The sequence below is a fragment of the Schistocerca piceifrons genome, chromosome 1 (genome assembly GCF_021461385.2).
Source record: "Schistocerca piceifrons isolate TAMUIC-IGC-003096 chromosome 1, iqSchPice1.1, whole genome shotgun sequence".
Taxonomy (NCBI): Eukaryota; Metazoa; Arthropoda; class Insecta; order Orthoptera; family Acrididae; genus Schistocerca; species Schistocerca piceifrons.
In genome coordinates this window covers 22172038-22189900 of record NC_060138.1, presented here as the reverse complement: position 1 = coordinate 22189900, position 17863 = coordinate 22172038, and positions in this window count along the sequence as shown.

Genomic DNA, 17863 nt, shown 5'->3' with positions numbered 1-17863 from the left:
GGACCTGCAACACGCGGTCGTGCATTATCCTGCTGAAATGTAGGGTTTCGCAGGGATCGAATGAAGGGTAGAGCACCGGCTGGAGTGGCCGTGCCGTTCTAGGCCCACAGTCTGGAGCCGAGCGACCGCTACGGTCGCAGGTTCGAATCCTGTTCGTGCAGATGGTTGTTGTCTTGGAAACGTCAGGGATCGAGTCGTGGCTGCACGATCCGTTACAGCTGTGCGGGTAAGATGCCTGTCATCTCGGCTGCTAGTGATACGAGGCCGTTGGGATCCAGCACGGCGTTCCGTATTACCCTTCTGAACCCACCGATTCCACATTCTGCTGACAGTCATCGGATCTCGACCAACGCGAGCAGCAATGTCGTGATACAATAAACCGCAATCGCGATAGGCTACAATCCGACCTTTAGTGGGAAAGGTGATGGTACGTATTACTCCTCCTTAGACGAGGCATCACAACAACGTTTCACGAGGCAACGGCGGTCAACTACTGTTTGTGTATGAGAAATCGGTTGGAAACTTTCCTAATGTGAGCACGTTGTAGGTGTCGCCACTGGCGCCAACCTTGTGTGAATGCTCTGAAAAGCTAATCATTTGCATATCACAGCATCTTCATCGTGTCGGTTAAATTTCTCGGCTGTAGCACGTCATCTTCGTGGTGTAGCAATTTTAATGGCCAGTAGTATAAAACTGAGCTAATAAAGGTTTTGAATGTGTACAGTCCGGTTTGTGTGCCGCAACCGTGGAAGCGTCTTTGTACCTGTCGTATCAGGTTTCATCTGAGTCGGTTTTGTTAAGGAGGTGCGTCAGGTGGGTCTTCTGGATGAGATGTTTGTTTCATAGGTATCTCGGTGGTTTTAGCCTCCTTCACACTGATGCAGTAGTGTGACAGGACCGGTGAGACAGAAGGGTGGGGGGGGGGGGGGGGGCGAGCGCCAGGCGACCGAAGTCTTCTGTTTTTCGGCGCTGTCGCCGGCAGGTCCGGTAAGCGCAGCGCCTCCTCCCCTCCCCCAACCCGGCGGGGGGGGGGGGGGGGGGCGCCTGGCAGGGGGGCCTCGATGCGCCCCAGGCGGGCCGTTTCCGGCAGAGGCGGCCGGGCCTCGTTACACGCGCCGCACAGTGGTGGACTGCAGGCAGGCAGAGCGTGTGCCGTGGGGCCGGGCACACACTGGGGACACCCTGTCACCCCGGAGAGCCACCCAGCGAGATGGATGGGGCCTCTTCCCGCCCGCGCTGCGGTCGCAGGTCGGCAAAGCGGCGTCGCCACTCCGGCCCAGGAAGTGGCCCACCCTGGCACGACGAGCAGTCTTCACAGGGGCGGCGCTACGTGGGCGGTGTGGGCGGGCAGCGTGCAGGCAGTCTGTCGCTGTAAGCGGTCTGCAACTCAGTAGACTCTTCTGTCGAAACACAACAGAAACTAACACAAGGAAAATTTCTTTTATGTCCTAAAAATTCAGCAGAGACAACGGATTTTTGTTATACACACATCAAAAAAAGTTCTGCGTCACCTCGCTTCCGAGAGTTTCGGAACCTATACAGAAAACTGGAATATAGATCAACGTAAATAGCACTTCCGCCCTTTGTATTGCTCATGAAAACCACACATTGGATGTTGTACCGCCATACAGCGAGACCTTCACAGGTGGTGGTCCAGACTGCTGAACACACCGGTACCTCTAATACCCAGCAACACGTCCTCTTGCATTGACGAGGGCCTGCATTCGTCGTGGCATACTATCCACAAGCTCATCAAGGCATTGTTGGTACAGATTGCCCCACACCTCAACGGCGATTCGGCGTAGATCCCTTAGTTGGTGGAACACGGCGTCCATGAACAACCCTTTTCAGTCCGTCCCAGGCATCAAACTTCCTGGCAGATTAAAACTGTGTGCCGCACCGAGACTCGAACTCCGGACCTATGGCTTTCGCGGGCAAGTGCTCTACCAACTGAGCTACCCAAGCACGACTCACGCCCCGTCCTCACAGCTTTACTTCTGCCTGTACCTCGCCTCCTACCTTCCAAATTTTCTTGGATAGCTCAGTTAGTAGAGCACTTGCCCGCCAAAGGCAAAGGTCCCGAGTTCGAGTGTCGGTCCGGTACACAGTTTTAGTCTGCCTGGAAGTTTCATATCAGCGCACACTCCGCTGCAGAATGAAAATCTCATTCTGCATCCCAGGCATGTTCTATAGGGTTCATGTCTGATGAACATGTTGGCCACTCTAGTCGAGCGATGTCGTTATCTTGTAGGAAGTCATTCACAAGATGTGCACGATGGGGGCGCGAATTGTCGTCCATGAAGACGAATTCCTCGCCAATATGCTGCCGATATGGCTGCACTCTTGTTCAGAGGATGGCATGCAATCATCGTATATCCTTTACTGCGCCTTCCTTGACCACCAGCGGCGTACGTCCGCCCCTCATAATGCCACCACAAAACAGCAGGGAACCTCCACATTCCTACACTCATTGCACAGTGTGTCTAAGGCGTTCAGCCTGACCGAGTTGCCTCCAAACACGTCTCCGTCAGTTGTCTGGTTGAAGGCATATGCGACACTCGTCGGTAAAGAGAACGTGATGCCAGTCCTGAGCGGTCCATTCGACATGTTGTTGGGTCCATCTGTACCGCGCTGCATGGTGTCGTGGTTCGCAAGATGGACCTCGCCATGGACGGTGGGAGTGAAGTTGCGCTTCATACAGCCTATTGCGCACAGCTTGAGTCGTAACAGTACGTTCGGTGGCTGCAAGAACAGCATTATTCAACATGGTGGCTTTGCTGCCAGGATGCCTCCCAGCCATACATAATCCGTAGGTAGCGGTCATCCACTGCAGTAGTAGCCCTTGGCCGGCCTGAGAGAGCCACGTCATTCACAGTTCCTGTCTTTCTGTATCTCCTCCATGTCCGAACAACATCGCTTTGGTTCACTCCGAGACGCCAGGACACTTCCCTTGTTGAGAGCCCTTCCCGGCACAAAGTAACAATGTGGACGCGATCGAAGCGCGGTATTGACCGTCTTGGTTGAAGTACAGACGACACGAGGCGTCTACCTCCTTCCTGGTGGAACGACTGGAACTGATCGGCTGTCGGACCCCCTCCGTCTAATAGGCGCTGCTCATGTATGGTTGTTTACATCTTTGAGCGGGTTTAGTGACATCTCTGAACAGTCACTGGGACTGGGTCTGTGATACAATCCACAGTCAGTGTCTATCTTCAGGAGCTCTGGAACCGGGGTGATGCAAAACATTTTTTGATGTGTGTACATTCATTTTTAATATGTTCTTTTACACGAAACCGTTGAAAATGAAAATAAAAAAGTTGTGTTACTATCTAAAAATTGAAGCGAACGTGTCATAAATTGGAAATTAATACGTACTTTTAAAGAGATGCCTTCAAAATTAAAATTAAACTGTCGTTTTATGATATAATAACTTGAATGTGTAGCAGATAAAAAAAACACGTTCGGTAATAATACGTGAATCTATAGCAAAGCGTAAAAAATGAAATGGAACTGAGATTTCATGCGCGAAATAATAAGTAAATACAGACGTAAAAACACAGAACTGGATTTTCCAATACATAATTTTACAGACTAGTGTGGAAAAATCCAATTTGTTTTATAATCTAGTAGTTAACGTGTAAAGCATTAGGTTCTGTGTAGCTAGATGCTGCATGTTAAATGTACACAATACCTTTTATCCATGTAAGGGCTGAACAGTTTTGTACTGCAGCTACTGCTCTTGCCATAGCTCTTTCTAATGGTATTAGCAAAGCTTTTATGTATTTATCGACAGAACTAAATTACGTTATTTATTAACATTTTTGCATCTGAGCGTAGTCTCCGATAACGTATATTTCCGCGATAACTATACATTTCAGCAGGCGCCAAGAATACTCATCAGTTGTAATACACTAATCAGTACGAGCGGCCTGGGTCATTCGGGTACTTCTTAGTATTGTCAGGCGCCTTCGGTCACGTCTGCGAGTAAACGAACTTTAGTTCCGCGTTCTGCCATCGGCAATTGTAAAATAAACAGGTAATACGTAATTTGTAAATCCAATGAATGTGCTCTAAGTTATAATAAAAATCACATTATAATATTAAATTTTTAAAACCAATATGAGTAAATAAACACTCACCAGTCAGCAAAGTTTGAGTCTGGCTTTGATGGCAGAAAACTCGTTGGTCATATCTTCATAGTTGAGACAGTTATGAGTTTGGAGGTCGGCTTCGATGTGAAGAATGGACAAGGCGTTCAGTCTTTCCTCAGACAACGTAGAATGGAGGTACGATTTCAGTCTTTTAAGAGCTCAAAACGAGTGGTCTGCTGAACAATTTGTAAGTTCCATACATAGAAATATCCTAAGAGCAATGTCAACATTCGGAAACACGGACTGTAACCTCTCTTTTCGTAAAAATTTACTCATTTCGACTGTTATATCACTAATCTCAGAATCAAAAGTTCCGCGAACCGTATACATTCACTAGGGAAGGAAGGCTCTATTTCTGTCCTATGACGGTTGGAGTTTTGCTGCACGTTCAGCAATATCGTCGGGTGAACTGTTGTTAAGGTTACTGAAAACTGTGAAGGAGTCCAGCAGTGTTCTATAGCTTTCCTTCCTGCTCACTAATTCGGCGTGCAAGTTGTCGAGTACTGGGAGAAAAGTTTCGACTCTAAATTTTTCTCTTCCAGTTGGATAAACTTCTTTAGAGTCCGCTTCTTCGTCATCATGAAGTTTGCATTTTCGTGATCTTTTATACGTGCATTCATAGTCACCCTCTCCATGGATTTATTTTCATAATAGTCGAACATGCTACGAATAGATGCAATAAATCCTACTTGTGATTCACATAATTCATGCACTATTTTAGTATGAACATTTACACTTTGCAGTTTCAGATTTACACTATTAAATCTCTGGAGTATGTCCTTCCAAACTGTCATCATGAACACTGTTTCTAGTATACTGAGTTGATTCAATAAAGCTTAAGCCTCATTTTGCGCAAGTGGTTTTTCAAACGTATTATTGGCAATATGTGTGAGGCCATTGATAACGCCCTCCCAGTTTCATATATACACACTCTTCCTCTCTTGCTGACCAACGTGTTTTTTATGAACTTTTTGCCGTTTTGTTTCCTGGTTTCATGAAAGAAAGAAGTTTATCCCAGAGCTGTGTAGTTGCAGAGAAAAAATTATAAAGGTTTTGCACTACACTGAGAAATGAACATGCTTCCCGACAACAGCTTGCAGCACTAGTACCGACTAAATCCAATGAATATGCTGCACAAGGCGCATAATGCGCTTTCGAATTCCGTTCTTTAATGCGTGCCTGCAAACTATTGTTGGTGCCTGACATATTGCTTACGTTGTCATATGACTAGCCTCTACAGTCGGTAATATCAATGGGATTTGTTGACAGGACTTTTAGCTAAGTTTTCGCACTTGTGTCCCGGGTTTGGTAAAAACAGAAGGAAACGTTCAACAGCTTCACCATTCTCGTTCACATATCTTAATATGAATGATATAATTGATCAATATGGAAATGTCCACAGTAGAATCTACTATTCTAGAGAAGTATTTGGCTTGTTTTATTTCTCTTATGATAATTCTTTTTATTCGTTCAGAAAGAAGCTCTATTATTTCATCACAGATTGTTGAAGAAAGATAACTTGTATGTCCCTGCCCTGAATTTCCATATCGTTCAATGTGCACTGTGAGAAAAGGATCAAACTTGGCTATAAGTTCCAGTGACATCATAAACTGACCATTATGTGATGAATGGAATCCTTCAACGTGTCCATGTAGGGGAAGTCCACGACTTGTTAGCTCCTTCTCTACTACAAACACCCTTTTCAACACGCTGCGACAGTACATTTTTTCTGTCTCATCATATGACTCGAAATGGTTATTTATTGTTCCAAGTGACTTTTTTCTTGTTAAGAGCGATAACTCAGAATTTTGATGTTCAAGTGAATTCCCATCATGAGATAAAATATTATAAATATTTTTCCAATCTGCAATACCATTAGTATCAATCGCGGCCTTACCTCCGAACGATTTACATGGTGCACAAAAAACAGCACCGATGCGACAGGAATATACTAGAAAATCATGCAAGGGTCATTCACCATTTAAAAGTTTACGGTAAAATACATTTTGTTTAAATATTTGGTTTTATCCTGAATTAGAAAAATCACCGTTACAATTTTGATTAATGCAACGTTGTAAGAGAATGTCGACTGTAGATTCACTGACACACCATTCTGCAGGACCATCACTAACGAGGCTATTTTTTTTGTAATGTCTGACTCGACACAGTTTTTCAGGAACAATTTGCTTTTCTTCATTCTTAACTTTTGTTTCGTTTGTATTTACTTCTTTTACAACAGCTGCAGTGTCAGTAATATCATCCGTACTACTTGAACTGAAAGTCGAGCCAGCAACATTTTTTGCGAAAAGTTTATCTGCTCTACCAAGTGTTTTTGGAACATTGGCTACTCGTTCTCGCCTTTCCTTCGATAATTTCCGAAATGCCGCCCCACTTAATTTTGCACGTTTGCTTTTTTTCACTGTTATTCATGTTAAGGCACTCACAAAATTATCAACCAACAGTCAAAACAAAAGAAAAAAATTGTAAAAGGAAAGAAAGAATGTAGCCAGTTCCAATCGTACCACACCGCACATGAGTACAAAGCTTTTTACTTTAAACACGAACGCAAAGATTTTTCCTTTAAACACGGAGCAGTGAACTGACCTCGGATTACTCGACGTAACTGTGCTATGAAATAACGACAATGCAGAATAATTTAATTTCGTTGTCGCCTGTTTCTCTGTTGTCAGTGAACAGTAGAAGCACACCTGCCGCCTGGAATTGATCTCGTAAAGAAAACGGGACAGTCCATTCTTTGGCTTCTGTTTCCCGTGTTGCCGGAATTTTAGTTGGCACTCAAATATGTTCTGAGTATTCTGGTCACTGTCTTTCTAATTTAAAAAGTCTACTTGAAAAAGCAAATAATTTTTGCAATTTCTTGCAGTGAGGTGTGCTGGATCGATTCTTACCCCTCTTGTTCTTATAACATTTTAGCGGTTTCTGTGGGCAGAGAAGACAGACTACAAAGTTTAAGCAGTCTTGTTGGCAGCTGATGTGGTGTGTTGTCATTTGTGCGAACACTGCTGTTATGTCTACACGCAAATACACCTTTTGTTCCAACATAAAATAAAATTAACATTTCTTAGAAGACAAAAAGTTTAGTTAAGAAGTTTAATATAAAATTTGCAATGCCACGTACTATTCGATTACATAGAGTGGGAACTTTGATATCGTGCAGGCTGCAGCACAATAAATGAGACAAACGAAAGTTAATTTCTTCTTCTTTTTAGCCAAAAAAATGACTAAATAAATAAAATTTTTAAACTGTTTTGAAGTGTATTTCACACATTATTAGATATTCGGCTTATGTTCTTTTCGTATCAAGATGTGTTTAAAAATGTGAAACGTTCACAGTATCAACATGCTCTGTTAAATGGGTATCATTAGATCAGAGCTCAGATACTGAAGACCACAGAGCTTTCATTTTAATCACAGTAATGCAGGGTTGACTTCGTACTTCCCCATAATTTCTACAAGAAATTTAAGTAAAGTCGGCTTTTACATACTGAGGCCCACACATGTTACAGTATTTAAGAAACTGCTAATTAGTTTATCAAAGCTTTTCAGGGGTCCCGGTATTTTCACGGGGAAAATATGGTAGGGTTAAGAAGAAGCCGACAACATTCTCTACATTATATTGTAGATTGCCGTCCTGATGGCGTACTTCAAAATATTGTGAACAATCATGAAGATGATACCAGACAGAAACCCAATGTTAAATTTCCATTCAGCCACCAGGTAAACTATGTATATTTCGAAGTTTGTACTGTCGAATTTCGTTCTTAACGCCTATTTAAACTAGCAAGTTGTTTAAGAATATTATTAGAAATTTTTGCCGTTTGTAAGCGCACTTATTTTAAAACGTAAAAGGTTAAAATGAGCACACAGCAAAAAATGCTGCCCCCCTTAAGGTGTCGCCCCTAGGCCCGTGGCTCGTGGACCTATACGTGAATCCGCCACTGGCTTTCTGTAATTCTCTCCCCATCGCATAGTCCTAGCACACAGTAATCGCATCGTCATTGCAAAACAGTAGGCATTCTGCAGACGCCTAGTAACGTCCCCTTTTGAACAATTACACATTACTGTGCTTAAACTGACACACAATGTTTTTAGCGCAACGCAATCTGAATTTCAAAAATCACTACAAAAGAATGGCCCTGACTAACATTAACCTATACCTTTCACAAATCACTTACCTCATAAAAATCTTCGTTACTCAAGCTACTGCAATACAGCGAGCGCCACTACTGCCAGCTCAATAAAAGATTCAAACTACTGAAGGCACTAACTACTGATAGGCATAGTTAGCAAATGAAAGATTTTGGTAGAGAACAAACAATGTATTTACATTAATAGTGTTCAAAAGTCATAAATATATAGCAGTTCATGACATTCAATCTTACAAATTTCAAAATTCCGCCATTTCTCTCCCCACATCCACCACTGCTGGCGGCTCACCTCCAACTGCGCAACGCTACGCGCTGTTAACATCCAGCTGCCCAACACGACAATGGCAGACAACAATGGAACTTGCCACATATTGCACACAGCATAGCCAGTGATTTTGATACAGAGCGCTATGTGGCGTTACCAATAAAAAAACCTATACAGTCTACTTACAGCCTTAAAATGACATTCGTGTTGGCTCTCAGTTCTGCCTCTCCATAACGCGGCTGCTGGCCTAGTAAAAGCATCTAGTAGATATTGTTTCAGTATTTCAGTTAGTGCCTTTCTAACAGGTCTCACCATGGAACCTCTTCTGGGTATCCAATAATATGTACGCGAGGCACAGTTCAAATGGCTCTGAGCACTATGGGACTTAACATCTGTGGTCATCAGTCCCCTAGAACTACTTAAACCTAACTAACCTAAGGACATCACACACATACATGCCCGAGGCAGGATTTGAACCTGCGACCGTAGCAGTCGCGCGGCTCCGGACTGAGCGCCTAGAGCGAGGCACAGTTACTAACGTACTGTAAGTCTACATCTACATCTACATCTACATAGATACTCCGCAATCCACCACACGGTGCGTGGCGGAGGGTACCTCGTACCACAACTAGCATCTTCTCTCCCTGTTCCACTCCCAAACAGAACGAGCGAAAAATGACTGCCTATATGCCTCTGTACGAGCCCTAATCTCTCTTATCTTATCTTTGTAATCTTTCCGTGAAATATAAGTTGGCGGCAGTAAAATTGTACTGCAGTCAGCCTCAAATGCTTGTTCTCTAAATTTCCTCAGTAGCGATTCACGAAAAAGAACGCCTCCTTTCCTCCAGAGACTCCCACCCGAGTTCCTGAAGCATTTCCGTAACACTCGCGTGGTGGTCAAATCTACCACTAACAAATCTAGCAGCCCGCCTCTGAATTGCTTCTATGTCCTCCCTCAATCCGACCTGATAGGGATCTCAGACGCTCGAGCAGTACTCAAGAATAGGTCGTATTAGTGTTTTATAAGCGGTCTCCTTTACAGAGGAACCATATCTTCCCAAAACTCTACCAATGAACCGAAGACAGCTATCCGCCTTCCCCACAACTGCCATTACATGCTTGTCCCACTTCATATCGCTCTGCAATGTTGCGCCCAAATATTTAATCGACGTGACTGTCAACCGCTACACTACTAATGGAGTATCCAAACATTACGGGATTCTTTTTCCTATTCATCTGCATTAATTTACATTTATCTATATTTAGAGTTAGCTGCCATTCTTTACACCAATCCTGTCCAAGTCATCTTGTATCCTCCTACAGTCACTCAACGACGACACCTTCCCGTACACCACAGCATCATCAGCAAACAGCCGCACATTTCTATCCACCCTATCCAAAAGATCATTTATGTAGATAGAAAACAACAGCGACCTACCACATTTCCTTGGGGAACTACAGATGACACCCTCACCACTCTCGTGCTATCTTATTGTTGCTGGAACACTAAAATTGCTTCGCCTTTGCACTAGTATACACATTCAGCAGACGGCTCACTAGGACAATAATGTTGACCCTCAGGAGTTGCCTCTCCATCAGAAAGGTTCTGGCCTACTGCAAGAGAGTCTATCACGCTGCAGGAGTCATTCTGCATTTGAATTTCTATTTTCACTGCTGCTGGCATTAGGCTAGGGTGACATCATGTAAGCTCTTCTTATAGTTGAGAAATTTTTCAGCGACACTAAGCCTACGGCTTTATGTAAATCTCTCCCTGTTACATTTCTCCTGGGACACTAATCGGTTAGCCATTGCGATACAATAGGCATTCTGCAGAAGCCTTAATACGACATTCGTGTTGCCTCACAGTTGTGCCTCTCCATAATACGGCTCCTGGCCTACTGGAAGCGTCTCGTCGACATTGTTGGAGTATTTCTGCAGGTGCCTTTCTGTGAGAATGCTCCTGGAACTTAGCACTGGTCTTATCATGGACCCTCTTCTGTGTGTCCAGTACTCTACCTCCGATCCACAGTTGCTAACTTACTGCAACTCTCGTGCCATCTTATTGTTGCTGGGAAACTAAAACTTGCTCGCTCTTGTACTTCTATAAGCATTCGGCACCCGTCGTCTAGAAGAAGCGTCTTCTATTAGTAATCAAAACGACCTCGGTACCCAGTGCGAATCCCGCCTCTGCCTAATTTTTTATTAATAATCAGCATTGCCGGCCGACGACTTACGACGTAAGAAGTCGCCTTCATTCTGACAACGGCCTTGTCTAAGAGGGCGGAGGAGCAGACAGAGGTCCAGGGCACCCTCTTGTCCTAGAAGTGGGAAACTGATCCTAAAGGCGGAAGGATAGGCAATTATCAACGGCATGAGGATGCAGAAGGCAATGGAAACTGCTTCAAAGACACGTTACATGTGCCCACAGGACATGTGGCCTGTAATTGAAGAAGTGTCAAGGTGGTCTCTTCATTGGCGAAGATTCCGGAATAGTCCCCTATTCGGATCTTCGGGTGGGGACAGCCAAGGGGAACGCGACCATGACAAAAAGACTGAATAATCAGCGAAAGGATAACGTTCTACGTGTCAGGGCGTGGAATGTCAGAAGCTTGAAGCGGAATAAAAAGGGCCAGTCTAGATATAGTAGGGGCTGCTGAAGTGCAGTGGAAAGAAGACAAGGAATTCTGATCAGGTAGTATAGGTTAATATCAACAGCAGCAGAAAATTGTATAACGACAGTAGGATTCGTTCTGAACAGAAAGGTAGGAAGGAGAGTGTGTTACTTTGAACAGTTCTGTGATAGCGTTGTTCTTATCTGAATCGCCAACAAACCAACACCGACAACGGTAGTTCATGTACACATGCTGATGTCGCAAGCGTGGTCAGACAGAAATTCCGAAATCAGATACTAGATTGTAAGGAGTATCCAGGAGCAGATATAGCCTCAGATCACAGTATACACTACTGGCCATTAAAATTGCTACACCAAGAAGAAATGCAGATGATAAACGGGTATTCATTGGACAAATATATTATACTAGAACTGACATGTGATTACATTTTCACGCAATTTGGGTGCATAGATCCTGAGAAATCAGTACCCAGAACCACCACCTCTCGCCGTAATAACGGCCTTGATACGCCTGGACATTGAGTCAAACAGAGCTTGGATGACGTGTACAGGTACAGCTGCCCATGCAGCTTCAACACGATACCACAGTTCATCAAGAGTAGTGACTGGCGTATTGTGAAGAGCTAGTTGCTCGTCCACTATTGACCAGACGTTTTCAGTTGGTGAGAGATCAGGAGAATGTGCTGGCCAGGACAGCAGTCGAACATTTTCTGTACCAAGAAAGGCCCGTACAGGACCTGCAACATGCGGTCTTGCGTTATGCTGCTGAAACGTAGGGTTTCGCAGGGATCGAATGAAGGTTAGAACCATGCGTCGTAACACATCTGAAATGTAACGTTCACTGTTCAAAGTGCCGTCAATGCGAACAAGAGGTGACCGAGACGTGTAACCAATGGCACCCCATACCATCACGCCGGGTGATACGCCAGTATGGTAATGATGAATACGCGCTTCCAATTTGCGTTCACCACGATGTCGCCAAACACGGATGCGACCATCATGATGCTGTAAACAGGAACTTGGATTCATCCGAAAAAATGACGTTTTGCCATTCGTGCACCCAGGTTCGTCGTCGAGTACACCATCGCCGGCGCTCCTGTCTGTGATGCAGCGTCAAGGGTAACCGCAGCCGTGGTCTCCGAGCGGATAGTCCACGCTGCTCCAAACGTCGTCGAACTGTTCGTGCAGGTGGTTGTTGTCTTGCAAACGTCCCGATCTGTTGACTCAGGGATCGAGACGTGGCTGCACGATCCGTTACAGTCATGCGGATAAGATGCCTGCCATCTCGACTGCTAGTGATACGAGGCCGTTGGGATCCAGCACGGCGTTCCGTATTACCCTCCTGAACCCACCGATTCCATATTCTGCTAACAGTCATTGGATTTCGACCAACGCAAGCAGCAATGTCGCGATACGGTAAACCGCAATCACGATAGGCTACAATCCGACCTTTATCAAAGTCGGAAACTTGGTGGTACGCATTTCTCCTCCTTACACGAGGGATTATAACAACATTTCACGCCGGCCGCGGTGGTCTCGCGGTTCTAGGCGCGCAGTCCGGATCCGCGCGACTGCTACGGTCGCAGGTTCGAATCCTGCCTCGGGTATGGATGTGTGTGATGTCCTTAGGTTAGTTGGGTTTAAGTAGTTCTAAGTTCTAGGGGACTGATGACCACAGCTGTTAAGTCCCATAGTGCTCAGAGCCATTTGAACCATTTTAGCCAACATTTCACCAGGCAATGCCGGTCAGCTGCTGATTGTGTACGAGAAATCGGTTGGAAACCTTCCTCATGTCAGCACGTTGTAGGTGTCGCCACCGGCGCCAACCTTGTGTGAATGCTCTGAAAAGCTAATCATTTGCATATCACAGCTTCTTCTTCCTGTCGGTTAAATTTCTCGTCTGTAGCACGTCATCTTCGTGGTGTAGCAATTTTAACGGCCACTAGTGTAGTAGGAGCCGGTGAAGTGCAATGGAAAGAAGACAAGCAATTCTGATCAGATGAGTATAAGTTAATATCAGCAGCAGCAGAAAATTGTATAACGGGAGTTGGATTCGGTATGAACAGGAAGGTAGGACGGAGAGTGTGTTACTTTGAAGAGTTCTGTGACAGGGTTGTTCTTATCTGAATCGACAACAAAGTAACACCGACAACGGTAGTTCATGTACACGCTGATGTCGCAGGCATGATCAGACAGAAATTCCGAAATCAGATACTAGATTGTAAGGAGTATCCAGGAGCAGATATAGACTCAGGTCACAATATAGTAGTGATGAAGAATAGGTTGAAGTTTAAGACATCAGTCAGGAAGAATCAATACGCAAAGAAGTGGGATGCGGAAGTGCTCTAAAGCTGTAAATACAGCAATATGGAATAGCTCAGTAGGCAGTACAGTTGAAGAGTAATGGCCATTTCTAAAAAGTGCAGTCACAGAAGTTGGAAAGAGAAACATACATACAAAAAAGCTAACTGCGAAGAAACCGTGGGTAACAGGAGGAATACTTCAGTTGATCGATGAAAGGAGGAAGTACGAAAATGTTCCGGGGAAACTCAGGAATACAGAAATACAAGTCGCTGAGGAATGAAATAAACATGAAGGGCAGCGGAGCCAAGACGAAATGGCTGCGTGAAAAATGTGAAGAAACCGAAAAAGAAATGATTGTCGAAAGACTAACTCAGCGTACAGAAAAGTCAAAACAACCTTTGGTGATATTAAAAGCAAGGGTTCTAACATTAAGAGTGTAGCTGGAATTCCACTGTTAAATGCAGAGGAGAGAGAAGGTAGGAGGAAAGTTTACGTTGAAAGCCTCTATGAGGGAGAAGGTTTGTCTGATGTGATGGAAAAAGGAACAGGAGTCGATTTAGAAGAAATAGTGGATCCAGTATTAGAATCGTAATTTAAAAGAGCTTTGGAGGACGGGATGGATGACGTTCCATCAGAATTTTAAAACCATTGCGGGAAGTGGCAACAAAACGGCTATTCACGTTGGTGTGTGGAATGTATGAGTCTGGCGACATACCATCTGACTTTCGGAAAAATATCACCCACACAATTTCGAAGACTGCGAGAATGACAAGTGCGAGGAATATCGCACAAACAGCTTAACAGCACATGAATCCAACATGCTGGAAATGAAAAGTGATGATGTGCTAGATGACGATCAGTTTGGCTTTAAAAAAGGTAAAGGCACGGGAGAGACGATTCTGACGTTGTGGCTGATAACGGAAGCAAGATTAAAGAAAAATCAAGACACGTTCGTAAGATTTGTTAACCTGGAAAAAGTGTTCAACAACGTAAAATGGTGCAAGATGTTCGAAATTCTGAGAAAAATAGGCGTAAGTTGTAGGGAGAGACGGGTAATATACTCGTACAATATGTACAAGAGCCAAGAGGGAATAATAAGAGTGGACGACCAAGAACGAAGAGTGTAAGACAGGGATGTAGTCTTTCGCCACTACTGTTCAATCTGTACATCGAAGAAGCAGCGATGGGAATAAAAGAAACGTTTAGAAGTGGAACTAAAATTCAAGGTGAAATGCTGATGACATTGGTGTTCTGAGTGAAAGTGAAGAAGAATTACATGATCTGCTGAATGGAATTAACAAGCTGAGTATAGAGTAGGAATTTGGGGAAGAAATTTCTGAGAAAGTACGTCTGGAGTACAGCACTGTATGCTAGTGATACTTGGACTGTGGGAAAACTGGAAGAGATGAGAATCGAAGCATTTGAGATGTGGTGCTACGGACGAATGTTGAAAATTAGGTGGACTGATAAGGTAAGGAATTAGGAGGTTCTGCGCAGAATCGGAGAAGAAAGGAATTGTGGAAAACGCTGATAAGGAGAAGGGACAGGATTATAGGACATCTGTTAAGACATGAAGGAATGACTTCCAGGGTACTAGAAGGAAGTGTAGAGGGCAAAAACTGTAAGGGAAGACAGATGACTGACGACCCGAAAAAGAAAGGTATTCTGCAGACGCCTATCCGTGACATTAATGCTGGTAACTGAACTTGCTTCGCCATCGACCTACTAGAGGCTTTCTGCAGACAGCTCACTGCTGCCCCACAGGAATGCCTCTCCAACACACGGGTGCTGGGCTGCTACAAGGAGTCCTTCGGCATGTGTACTATACTGCTGCTGACATTAGGCTAGGGTTACTCCTCTGGGTGTCTAGTGCTCTTTCTGCGACACAAAGCTGACGGCTTTCTGCAATTCTCTCCCCCTCGCAATATTTGTGTGGCACAGTATTCGCTTCGCCTTTGACATCTTCATTCCGCAGGCGCCTTCATATGACACTCCTGCTGGCGCTTAGTTATACATCACTATAGCTGTTGGCCTACTGGAAGTACAGGTCGGCGTTGTTGGCGTAGTTCTGAGTCAGTTTTTCTGTCAGAATGCTGCTGGAATTTTGCGCTGGTCTCACATGGAGACTCTTCTGGGTGACCAATACTCTGTCTCCGAGGCCCAGGTGCTAACTTATTGTAGCTATAGTGCCATATTATTGTTGCTGAGACACAAAAATTGCTTCTCCTTTTCACTATTATTGGAATTCTGCAGTTCTCTCTCAATGACACTCCTGAGTCCGTTACAGAAATGCTTCCCCATCTCACATCTTTTGGGTAACTGCAAATGTCAGTCAATCACACTGTTGAAGTCTATGACAGATCCTCTTCCACTGAAACGTCCTCAACATTAAAACACGTATGGGGTTCAGCAGTTACTAACCGAGGCACATCTGCCGTATTACTGTAACCCTTACACCCTCACATTGACGCTGGGACACAGAAGTTGCTTCGCCAGCAGACTGCCACAGACATTCTGCAGGCGCCTCACCATGAAGCTATCGTTGCACTTTAGGAGTCGCCTCTACATTTCACGTGTGTTGGCCTACAGCTAGTGTCTATATGACACTGCTGGATTCATTCTACAAGTGCGTTTCTCAGAGGCTGCTAGGGTCTCGCCACGGAACGTCTTCTGCGACTGTAGCAGTCAGTCTGCGATACGAAGCAGACGGCTTGCTGTAACTCTCTCCCCAACACCTTGCTCCTGGGACGTCCTAATTGCTTCGCCATTGCAATAGACTAGCCATTCTGCAGACCCTTCAGTATGACACTCCCGCTACCGTTACCTTATTACCTGTCCATGAGGCGGCTGCTGGCCTACAGCGAGGATCTCCACGACGCTGTCGGAGTATTTCTGCAAGTACCATTCTATTTTAATGCTGTTGGCACTTACACTATGTGATCAAAAGCATCGGCATACCTGGCTGAAAAGTTCGTAGCGCCCTCTATCAGTAATGGTGGAATTCAGTATGGTGATGGCCCACCCTTAGCCTTGATGACAGCTTCCATTCTCGCAGGCATACGTTCAATCAGGTGCTTGAAGGTTATTCGGGAATGGCAGCCTATTCTTCACGCAGTGCTGGATTGAGGAGAGGTATCGATGTCGGTCGGTGAGGTCTGGAACGAAGTCGGCATTCCAAAACATCCCAAAGGTTTTCTATACGATTCAAGTGACGACTCTGTGCAGACCAGTCCATTATAGGGATGTTATTGTCGTGTAACCACTCCGCCACAGGCCGTGCATTATGAACAGGTGCTCGATCGTTTTGAAAGATTCAGTCACCATCCCCGAATTGCTGTTCAACAGAGGGAAGCAAAAAGATGCTTAAAAGATCAATATAGCCTTGTCCGTGATAGTGCCACGAAAAACAAGGGGTGCAAGACCCCCCAATGAAAAACTCGACCACACCGTAACACCACCACCTCCTAATGTTACTGTGGACACTACACACGCTGGCAGATGACGTCACCGGGCATTCGCTGTACCCACACCCTGCCATCGGATTGCCACATCGTGTACCGTGATTCGTCACTCCACACAACGTTTTCCACTGTTCGATAGTCCAATGTTTACCCTCCTGACATCAAGTGAGGCGTCATTTGGCATTTACCGGTGTGATGTGTGGCTCATGAGCAGCCGCTCGACCATGAAATCCAAGTTTTCTCACCTCCGGCGTAACCGTCATAGTACTTGCACTGGATCCTGATGCAGTTTGTAATTCCTATGTGGTGGTCTGTAAAATATGTCTGCCTATTACACATTACGACCCTCTTCAACTGTTGGCGGTCTCAGTCAACAGACGAAGTCGTCCTGTACGCTTTTGTGCTGTACGTGTCCCTTCACGTTTCCACTTCACTATCTTCTAGAAATCAGTGGACCTAGGGATGTTTAGGAGTGTGGAAATCTCGCACACAGAAGTATGATAGAAGTGACTCCTAATCGCCTGCCCACGCTCAAAGTCCGTGAGTTCCGTGGAGCGCCCTATCATATCGGAAACAGTGGACCTAGGGATGTTGAGGAGTGCGGAAACCTCACGCACAGACGTGTGACAATCAGCTTACCATGTTCGAAGTCCGTGAGTGATCTCTCACGATGTCCAATGACTACTGAGGTCACTGATATGGAGTACCTGGCAGTAGGTGGCAGCAGAGTACATCTAATATGAGAAACGTATATTTTTGTGGGTGTCTGTATACTTTTGATCGCATTGTGTAGGTAGGGTCTAGCCATGGAACCTATTCTGGCTCTCCACTAATCTGCATGTAGCTGACTGTTACTTTCTATCCATCACAGTGGTACGGGC